Here is an 11424-nt window from a genome sequence, read left to right on the forward strand (position 1 = left end):
TTTTGGGAGCCCATGCTGCGTCTCGTAAATGTTTGCCTCGTCCGGGAGTTCTTTCCAATTTCTCACAATGTCACCCATGTCCCAAATAATACACATGCCCCCACCCACATGTCTACCTTACCTGCCTGGCCTTGTAGCATTTGGTTTGTTGGCCACGGAGTAATTTACAGGTGTTTTAAGAGATGTCCTATCATGTATTTGACAGGCTAACAACATTTAAAAAAAATTTTTTTTTTTAAACAACATTTAAAAAATTTTTTTTCTTTCTTAGTTTTGAGAGAGAGAGAGAGAGAGAGAGAAAGAGCATGCACATGGGGAGGGAGGGGCAGAGAGAAAGGGGGACACAGAATCTGAAGCAGACTCCAGGGTCTGAACTGTCAGCACAGAACCCAACACGGGGCCCGAACTCACAAACCCTGAGATCATGACCTGAGCTGTAGTTGGATGCTTAATGGGCTGAGCCACCCAGGCGCCCCAAAGGCTGACAACATTTTAAAACTAGTTTATCCATTCATTTTCAGTATGAAGGCCAATACAAATAATTTAGTCCCCCATTACCATAAACATTTTTTTACACACAAAGATAAAAAAATAAAGAGGAAAAAACAGCAATAGCCGACATTTACTGAGTCCTTGCTATTAGTGACCACGAGCTCTGATTGTCCAGTTCTGCCCCTGCGGTCCCTGGAGCCTTCTTTTCGGTTTGAAAGTGTCTGTCTCTTGGATTTCCCCCAAACTCTCCTGCCCAGGGGCAGCTCTGGTATTAGTTTCTTGACCAACACTTAGGAAAAGATTTTTTTTTAAATTTTAATGTTTATCATTTATTTTTGAGAGAGAGAGAGAGAGAGAGAGAGAGCGCGCGCGCACGAGTGGAGGAGGGGCAGAGAGAGAGAGGGAGAGAGAGAATTTGAAGCAGGCTCCAGGCTCTGAGCTGTCAGCACAGAGCCAAACGGGGCTCGAACTCATGACCTGAGCCGAAGTTGGATGCTTAACCAACGGAGCCACCCAGGCACCCCAAGAAAAATGTGTTATTTTAATTGCCCATCAAGCACATTGTGACAGCTTACATCTGTACTAGCAGGACATGAGAACAGCTTTTATCCTATACTCTTGTCAACATTATATGTTAAGGTATTACAAGCAAACAAAGGATTTCGACTGAGAGGTAGAAAAAAAAGTATGTCAGTGCTTTTCTCTTTTTTTCTTATTTCGTTAATTATGAGTGAGATTGAGCTAAGGCTCATACATAAGCCCTCCTTCCACTGGCCAGAAAGGATTGGGGGGGGGGGTCGTGGGACCATTTTCCCCTTGAGGTCTTTGTCTTAGTTATGTTAAGAGATCTTTCAGAATTAAATAAAGGAAGCAATCCCTTCACATATGCAAATTTTTTCTGTTGTCTCCTGTTTATAGTCCTGTTGCCCTGGAGAAATTTAAATTTGTATTTCATCACATTTTCAGATTTTCCATTTTAATTTCTGGGCTTGTGTCTTGTGTAGAGAGGAAAAAATGTTTATAAAACTTCTCCCATGTTCGCTCTTGGTGCTTTGTGAGGGTCACACACAACACCAGTTCTGGAGAACAGACCCTTTTCACGCAGCGTTCTTCCAGGAATCGCAGGCCCCACACTTGGCCATCTTGCAGCAGAATCCACATTTTATCAAATTCCCCTCGTAGTTCCCACGAAGATTGAAATCGGAGAAACACATGTTTGCATTTCTCCCTTAACTCAGCCGGCGCCCAACCCTGGGGGTAGAGGAAAGAGCACATTTTCAGCTCACGGAAGTTCTCACTAGGTGGCACATGGGGATTTGCAAATAATGCTGAAGGTTCAAAGATTTGAATGCAGAAGGTGATGGGCTGGTTACTCAGCGGGGAGGGTAGAGCGAGGTCCAGAGAGAGCTAGCAGGTCTGTGCTTCCCAGGAGTGGTTCCAGGATGCCCGTTCCCATCACCTGGCTTTCTTCCCTCACTGGCTGCACCTGCTCTTTTCTTCCCGATGACCCCGTGGACAGGAGGGGAACCCGACGGCTGCAGCCGAGCTCTAGAGACGTGAGAAGATCACCCTCGCTAGCATGGGCCCAGTCCGAGCCAGGGCCAGCGGCTGCTGGCTGGTTACCCTGGGCTGGGCTGGAACCCTCCCCCTGTCACTCAGAGCCAGGCGGGGGGAGGGGGGATGTGTCTGTGCAAAATCAGAGGGGGTGACCCCTGGCAGGCTCCCTGGGCCAGGAGAATCAATCAGGAATCACCCCCCTGCCCTGCCCCAGTCAGAAAGGAACGTTCTGCCTCTATCCTCAGACGATTTTTGTGAGCAAGTTTCCTTTCCAAGAAGGTTGTCAAATTGACTGAACGAGGGTCCTGACGCTCCAAACAGATTTCTGAGCCCTCAGCGTTCAGGTGGGTGTTGGTCCTTTCTTGGAAAGACGCTTCACAACCACCTTTCCTCCCTCGCTCCCTTGTCCCAAACCCAGGGCCGGCCAGAACGCTGTCTCTTTAGGAAGCGCCAGTATATGTGAATCTGGCTCCTGTTTGGGGGCGCCCACAGAGGGACCGTGGGGGCACAAAGGATCCCTGTCTGCCCGGACCTTCATCCCTCATCCCGAGGAGGCACTGATGGAGCCAGACTCAGGAACAGACCAAGGGGAGGAGCTGCTGGGACGCGGAGGAGGAGCAGAAAAGTACTGTCCAGATGGAGAAGGCCCTTCGAAACCCAAAAATGACACGACCGGACGAGAGTAGCCCAACGCAACACCCCCCCCCCCCCCCCAACCCTCTCCTCTGCCGGATCAGGGTCCTACTTCCTGGCTTTTATAGGGCGAGGAGCATGGTGATGAGGTCACAGGTAGTTAGGTGAAGGGCCAGCCAACGAGTTATGTAAAGTGGGGCCAGCTGTGCACCCTTTAGGGACGATCATGACAGGCCTCCCCACACCCGGTCGGGGCCTATGCTGACCTCCGGCCTGCGAGGTCACTGCAGGGCAAAAGCAGGGTGGAGGCCCAAGACGGACCCCGGGGTAGCCAGCGCTCCTGGGGGGGGCCTCTGCCTGCCTCCCATGGTTGTGCTTTCTGCTGTCAGGCGGCAGGGCCGTGGTCAGCATGGGGTTAGCAGGACAGCACAGGAGGGAGGGCCCAGGAGGCGGTGGGAGGGGAGGTGGGTGGGTGGGCCACCTACGCACACTCTATTGGTTTCCAGAGCGTGGTCTCCAGGTGCATCCAATGCCTGGGAACTTGTTGGAAATGACGAAGTCGGGCCGGTGCAGGACAGGCTGCATCAGCAGGTCCGGAGGTGGGGACCCCACAACCTGTGCTGTGACGCAGCCTCCAGGTAATTCCCATAGCAGTGACATCGAGAACCGTTGAGTCAGGGAGTCAGTGCTACTCAACCAGTCTGGACCAGCGTCACCCGGGAGCTCGCTGGAAACGCAGAATCGCAGGCCACCTTGGCCGAGATTCCAGATCGGTCTGGCATAAAGGGGCCTCGCGGTTGGCGATTTTCAAAGCTCCCAGGGCGGTTCTAGTTGTGCATTGCTATGGGCTGAATGTGTGTGTCTCTCACCCCCAGTTGGTGTGTTGAACTCCTAACCCCCGTGTGACAGTACTGGGAGGTGGGGCCTTTGGGGGGTAATTAGGATGAGACCAGCCATGGGGGAGGCGCCCTGACGATGGGGTTACTGCCCTTGGAGAAACCGAAAGCTCACACGAAGGCAGGACCAGGAAGAGAACTGTCAGCGGGACGCGGCCGTGCGGGCCCCTGGTCGCCCAGCCCCCACAACCGGGAGCCCTCCATGTTTGCCGATCACGCGCCACGTCCGTCAAGCGTCGTCGTTAGCGGGGCGAGCGTCTAAGGTTGGGAATTACCGTCGAAGCCGGAAATCGGGAACTGCATTCTGTGTTTTCCGGGAGGGGAGATGGTGCCCTCCTCGCAGATGTCAGAGGCATAGGTGATGTTCCTCGGCAGACTGGTGCCACGTCTCTCTGTGGGGAGGGTGGGTCCCGGGGATGTGGCCAGGTGTTGTCCACGGTGCCATCAGCCACTGGCACTTCAGGTGCCCTCAAGGGACTGGAGCTGCTAGCCGGGAACGGAACACCAACACGGGGAGTGAAAGGGAGCCAAGCCTTCTGAATTCACCTCCAGCCCAGCCCCGGGGGGCTGCACCTCAGGGGGCGGGGGGCCTCCTCCTGGCGCCGACGGCCGGGAAGAAGGTTCCAGGGAGAAGAACATGGGAGTGCCAGCCAGGTGTCTGGATGGGGACTCCACCTGCGAAGCCTCCAAGCACACGATGGTGTCTCAGCTTCCTTCTTCGCGCAAGGGACCTACTCTCCCCCTGACCTCTCGGGGTTGTCCAGAGAACCAGACAAGATCACGGACGTGACAGCGGGCAGTGAAGTACAAACTTGTGATTGTCACTGTGGTCATCCTTTGCTTACAGAGTTCTAGGCAAACAGCTTGCAAACCAGTATAGTTAGATCCTTGTATTGCTGTGAAGGGGGCCCAGGCTGAGAGGCGGGCCAGCTGAGACACAGACGGGGTCCCCACGGTCCCTGACAGTCTGAGGCGGGTCTTCGGGGCCCGTGTGGCTGAGCCCAGTTTTTTAGCGCTTCTCGCCTGTGTGTTGGTGGGTTGCTCAATGGGGAACGTCCTGTACCCCCTTCTGTTTCCTTTGCACGCGTTGAGAAAAGAAACCACAGCAACCGTGAAATCAGACTTTGGTGAAACGTGTTGCAGAAAAGCCCGGAAACCCATTGCGAGAGCCCCTGCCAAGGGCTGTGCTAAGTGCGGGCCGAAGAGGACAGTCCCGTTCTGAAGGGGACGCGGTGAGCGTGCGTAAGGGACTCTGTTGTTTCGGGAATGGGGCAGGCCTGGTGCTGGGACACTCATACTCTGGGAGAAGATGGCCAGTACATGGGGCAGGGTTTGGACCCTGATGCTTATCATGTGGCCTTGGGTGGGAAAGGTGACCCCTCCCAGCCTTATGTCTTCATTTGTGGAACACAACAACATCTGCTCTCACAGGACTGTGAGGACGAGCGAGACGCCATAAAGCAAATAGCATGTTGTGTTTGGTCAACGGTCACTATTGTGATCACTTAGTCTTTGTAGAACTGGCTAGAGATAATGGTCAGTGAGTGAGTGAGTGACCAGGCACGACAGGTGTGTGACTCCCATAACCCAGTGTTCTTGCCATTCGGGACAGGGGTCTGAGACCAGTGGTTTCTCTAACTCGAATGCAGAGACTGGGGTGGAAAACGGCGGAGTCAGGTTCATTTTGCTTTCTTGTTTTTCAAGAAACGTTGCCTCTAATTGTAAAGTCTTGAATTGATTCTTTTTGCTGTTTCTTAAAAAAAAATCCATTCTTACAGAAAAAGAAAAAGTGTTAGTCAAGTTTATAATAGTTATTAAAGTCTCAGTCATCTCCCAGGGCCAGAATTTGGGCTCTCAGACCGTTTATCAAGGACGCACGGGACAGAGGTCCTGCACTGCACGGACAACAGTTCTCTCCTCAACACGGCACGAGGGAAGCTTGATCGTTTTGCAAATTTTTCCAGATTAATGAAAAATGTATTTATCTTTTCATAAATTTACTAAATAAAACCAAGATGTACGTGGTTGACATAAATGACTTCGTGTACTTTGGAGAGTTCTGCTTTGTTTAAATCTGGGAAGCTGGGGGCTGGTGTTGCCCTGGTCCTCATCCCTGTTCTACAGACGTGCCCCCATGCTAACGTGGACAGTCCACCAGTGGGCTCGAGAGCCGTGGTATGTCACGCAGGATGAGAGGCAGGCTCTGGGCACACCGCCTGGAGAATGAGCCCCCAGCAGGACCGATGTGCCCACGTGCTAAGTGCAATTGCCATGGGGGTTGGGATGTCCCACACCATTTCTCTTTAATCTGTTAATGACCAGGGGTCAGTTTGCAATTTCTTCTCATCTCTCTGTGGGTCATTGTCCGGGGGACCTAATCCAACCCGGTGCCTGCACACAGAGACAGGATTTGATTTGCCTCTGAACTTCAGACCGAGCATCTGATTTTCTCGTCAAGGGTTTCGTGGCCCCAGTGAGTGGACGTTCCGTTCTTCCAGATGTTCGGAAATAGAAGTTGGGTTATACGTGACTCCTGTGTTGATAGCACACCACACATCCAGTCACCTCCCATGCAATCACCTCCCTCCAATCACACGCCCTCAGCTTATGTCTCGCGGCCACCAAGATCCTCGACTGAGGCAGGAGCTTCCTAGTCTGCCTCCTGCTTCTCCTCTTTGGCTCCTACAGTTTACTGTAACAGGGCAGCCAATGCAGGTCAAATAATAGTAATGTTGCTTCTCCTCTTAAATCTCTGTAGACTCTAAAAGTCTATAGTGACCTATGAGACCTTATAAGTGCTTCTACAACTTCGTCTCCTTCCCTCAATCTCCTTCTCTGACCCCAGGTTCTCCCTGGTCACAGGAGCCCCTTCACTATTCAACTCAGCCTCAGGGCCTTTGCACTGAACCATTCTTCCTGGAGCCTTATTTTCCAAAGACATGGTTTGCTTACTGAGCTCCTTCAGATTTCGGGCTCAGGTGTTCACGAAGGGCTCTGGGCAGTTTGTCTCCAAACACCCCACATGTGCCATGGCTCACTCAAAGTATTAGTCATGAGTCAGTGGGAAAACAAATCACTGAGTATCTGAAACGGCGGGGGTGGGGGGGGGGGTGGGGGGAGGAGGGATTTAATGCGGCAAATTAATTGTATGAGTGATGGGAGAAGCTGAGAAAGCCAGAGGGGACAACGAGCAACCCAGAAGTTAAGGTGGGGCCGTACCACTGGAGCAGATGATGGAGACTGCAGAGAGGGAGGGGAGACAGGTCCTGGCCTCTCCCTGCCCCCCACTGGATGATGGCACCCAGCTGTGGGCTCACCCTGCAGGGGAAGTGCCCAGCACCCTGTTCCCACCCACAGAGGCCCCGAGCGTTGATTGTGCTTGACGTGTTTATAATTGTTTTTATTTGTGGTTTCTCACTTTGACCAGAATACAGGGCCTACAAAGTCAGGGCCTTGGCTGTTTTGCACACTTTTTTTTTTTTTTTTTAATTTTTTTTTTTCAACGTTTTAAATTTATTTTTGGGACAGAGAGAGACAGAGCATGAACGGGGGAGGGGCAGAGAGAGAGGGAGACACAGAACCGGAAGCAGGCTCCAGGCTCTGAGCCATCGGCCCAGAGCCTGACGCGGGGCTCGAACTCACGGACCGCGAGATCGTGACCTGGCTGAAGTCGGACGCTTAACCGACTGCGCCACCCAGGCGCCCCTGTTTTGCACACTTTTATATCCTTGGCTCCTAAAACAGTCCATGGCATCCAGCAGGCACTCAGTAAATGTTTGCTGAATGAAAGAATATGCCTCAACAGACTTGCATCTGGCCTACAGCAGGCACTGAATAAATCTATACTAAATAAATGACGATTCACGATTATACAACCAGGTAAATGTTATGTGAAAAATAACAAGGTGCCATCTTCACTGAAAGCCATCTCAACAGATTCTCTAACACAAGATTCTTGGCAAGATCGCATTCGTTATAAGAACCCTGCAATTTAGGATGCATTTTCATATGTGATTCCTTCAAATCTCGGGCATCGCAGTTCCAGAGGGCTTCTAGACTCCTTTACCTTCTATTTCATCTTCTTATATCTGTCCAGCAGAAACCCTCCCTATGTGATTCTTTCTGCCTTTTGAGTTTTAAAAATAGAATAGAAAACCTGAAACTCTGAACTGTTTATAAAAAAAAATAAGCAAGATTGAAAATAAATCTTATGCTATTTATTACCAATAAAATTGAACACTATAGTTCAGAAACAGACAAAAATAGTTGATTAAGTCTTGAGATGAACACCAAATCTGGCTTTATGGTCAAGGAAGCAATAAAAACTGCATGAAACTCTCAAGAGCAGTCAGACAGAAACATTTCTCTGTTCTGGAAACTCTGTACTTTTAAGGAAGTCTTAAATTCAGTGTTGACTCTTCTGTTCAGATTTTCCTGATCTCTTATACAGATCGAATTCTAAGTGGTTCATATCAGGAAAAGCTGGATTTTTATTTCCTTGTGGAAACTTTGGATGGATGATGTTGTCTGGATGAGTGAATATAGACTTAAAATTTACGATTCCGTGACCAATTTAAGTATGTTAAAGATATAGATAGATATAGATATAGATATACCTACTAATCTTCCTTTTTAAGATTCTTTGTACCTGAAGACCAACAAGGGACTGAATTTCAGCCTAAAGACACATCATGTGTGTAAAGTATCTTCAGAACCTAAGCAAACCACAACCGAAACCTTCCCATTTTTCTCCAACAAGTGACTCATTCAGGTGAATGTCTTAGGAGAGTCTGCTCATGGCCAACAAGGGAAAGGTCATGTTGACTTCCCTCTTTGTCTCTGGGCAAGAGAAAATTCCAATATGTTCTCTCCGTGTGAACTCACGTCCGTTCCCTGTCAGCGGCTGAGATCTCCAAAACGAGTACCCCTGTCAACACGGTCTTGTTCATGCTTGCTTTCTAAGCTGTTTGTTTCCAGACCTGATCACAGACCCTTGAAAAAACTGTCAGGACACAGCAAACTGGAACAAAGTCTGTAGTTCCAGTTAATTTGTTCCCAGTAAGCGGATGGCACAGCTGGGAAAGAATTGGTTCATATTTTATTCCAGTTTTGAGAAACTCTGAGATTGGCTTCTTGTTTTTCAAACTGTTTGGGATAAATTATTCAACTCATCTAACTAAATACTGATGGCTGACACTACTTACCAAGCTCTTGATTCGCCTCAACTCCTGATGCCGCATGCTGTACCAATTGTGGACACTCTTGACAACTCTGAGCCTGGATCTCTTACTATCTTCATCTCACAGATGGAGAGACTGCGGAACAGAGGGCTCAGTAACTGGCCCCAAGTTCCACAGCTGGTAAGTGAGGAACTGAGCCGCGAGCCTAAGCACTCTGGCTCCAGAGCCCAGAATCTTGTCCAGCCTCCAATCTAGCAAAGGGAAATTAACATGCTTTCTTTATGGAGTAAAGTGAACATGTATTCTGGTGCTCTTCTCTAGGAGAGAAACATACCTTGATAAATTGCTTTGCCAAGAAAGGGGAGCCCCTAATGGCACCTTTAAGAGATAATAAAACAAAGTTACAGCTTCACTGCTTTACATCTTAAAAGAAAAAAAAATAATAGAATTGTGGGTTCCTCATAGAGCACAACAGGGCAGGGGTCAGGCAGAGGAGCAGGGGCTGGGTGCCCAGAAGTGGCTTGGCCAAGGGACAGTAAGAATTAGAATGGTTTCTCCCCAGTTGCTTGGTGCATGGTCTTAGAATCCCCATAGGAGTTTGGAAGTCAAGTTTATTTCAATTTCAAAGACTGAGTGATATCATCTGACCTCTGGGTTATTCTTATAAATGTTTAATATAATTCTAATAGTCACATATATTCCTTGGAAAACTGTACTTTTAGATATTCCGTTGGGTTTAAAACAGGATTATTTTTATAGTTGTGTCTTGTTCTCACCTGTGGACCAATATTTTTCTTGAAAATCAAGGAGAAAGTAACTGCCTACAGGCAAATCTGATGATTCCCAAATTATAATATCATGGGATCTATAATGTAATATATAATATATAATATTATACTATATATAACATATATATAACATATACAACACATATAATATAACAAATAATATATCACTGATCTGAGAATAGGTGCAAGGACACAAAACAAGCTTGACCAACATCTGAGATTCCACTAAGCAGTATGCCACACCATTCTTAAATTTTTTTAACTTTTATTTATTTTTCAGAAAGGAAGAGACAGAGCATGAGTGGGGTAGAGGCAGAGAGAGAGAGAGAGGGAGAATTCGAAACAGTCTCCAGGCTTTCAGCTGTCAGCACAGAACCTGATGCAGGCCTCAAACTCGGGAACCATGAGATCATGACCTGCGCTGAAGTCGGATGCTTAAGCTTGGTTAACCAACTGAGCCACCCAGGCGCCAGCCCCCTCGCCCCTGCACCACTCTTTTAAATCAGTGATACTGAAGCAGAATTAACATATAATAAAATTCACTAATTTTATGCTGAGTGTCTAAAAATATGCTCCATAGTGTCACCATCACCATATTCATGACACGGAACATCTCTGTCATTTATGGTCCTTTGTGTTCAGTCCCTTCCTCTACTTCCAGCCTCTGCAGGCAGCAATCAGCTTCTATCATTTCAGTTTTGCCTTTTGTAATTTTTCATATAAAAGGAATCATATGATATGTAATCTTTTGTGTCTGGGTTCTTTCATTTTCCAAATGCTGTTGAGATTCATCCACGTTGTTGCATGTGAGTTTTACACTCTCTGGATGTACCACTCTTTACCCGTTTACCGATTGATAGACACTTGAGTTGTTTCCAGTATTAGCTCTCATAAATAAAGCAATCATGAACTTCATGTACTTCCATTTATATGACTGTGTTTTCATTTTTCTTGGGTAAATATTTAGGAGTGGGGTCTCTAGGTCACATGGTAAGTGAATGTTTAACTTTATAAGGATTAGCCCAGCTAGTTTCCAAAGTGGCTATACAACTTTTTATTCTAACTCCAAGAGAGTTCCAGTCACTCTATCTCTTGTCAGAACTTGGTATTTTCAGCCTTTTTCATTTGAACCATTCTGTTGGGTATGTAGTGATGTCTCACTGTGGTTTGAATTAGTGTCTCCTAACTGATTAAGATACTGAACTATTTGCCACTCATAAAGCAAATATGTTGCTCATTTAAAAAACTGAACTGTTTGTCTTCTTCTTTTTGAATTACAAGAATTCTTTCAATATTCAGGATACAAGTATTTCATCAGAAACATGTTTTGAAAATATTTTCTCCCACTGTGTGGCTTGAATTTTCATTCTTTTAATATTTTTTGGAAGAGCAAATGTTTTAAATATTGATGAAATTTAATTCATCAATGTGTTCTTTTATGGCTCATGCCTTTGGTGCCCTATCCAAAAATCTCTGCCTAATCTAAGGCCACAAAAATTTTTTTAAAACTTTTTTCTTTTAGAAGTTTTATATTTCTACCAGAAGTTTTAGAAGCTTTAAGTTTCTACTAGAAATCTGTGGTTCATTTTGAATTAATTTATGTGAACTGTGTGAAGTAAGGATTGAGATTCTTTTTGTCTGTATATATGGATATTTGATTATTCTAGCACTAGTTTTCACCGAGACTAGCCTCGTATCTACTATATTCTAGGTATTAAGCTATACTTCTTAAAATTTTCTTTCTATTTTGAACATGTGATAGCTCTTTTCTATATCCTTTTCTAATAGGGACCTGGGAACAATGAACTCAAGTTGGAGGGTGGAATGTGGTTGTAGTAATTCCTGAGATTTTCTCTGCATATTTTCTATCAGCTGGTA

At 47.1% G+C, this 11424-nt stretch overlaps 1 long non-coding RNA gene across 1 annotated transcript; it reads right to left on the minus strand.

The window, feature by feature from the left end:
- Window positions 1–285: 285 nt before the first annotated feature.
- On the minus strand, window positions 286–4239 carry LOC131486555 (uncharacterized). Its single transcript, XR_009249395.1, has 2 exons — window positions 3854–4239; window positions 286–1743 (listed from the first exon to the last, which is right to left on the minus strand). It is a non-coding gene; the product is annotated as an uncharacterized LOC131486555 (long non-coding RNA).
- Window positions 4240–11424: the final 7185 nt, after the last annotated feature.

The sequence above is a fragment of the Neofelis nebulosa genome, chromosome 10, assembly GCF_028018385.1.
Source record: "Neofelis nebulosa isolate mNeoNeb1 chromosome 10, mNeoNeb1.pri, whole genome shotgun sequence".
In the NCBI taxonomy this organism is placed as follows: domain Eukaryota; kingdom Metazoa; phylum Chordata; class Mammalia; order Carnivora; family Felidae; genus Neofelis; species Neofelis nebulosa.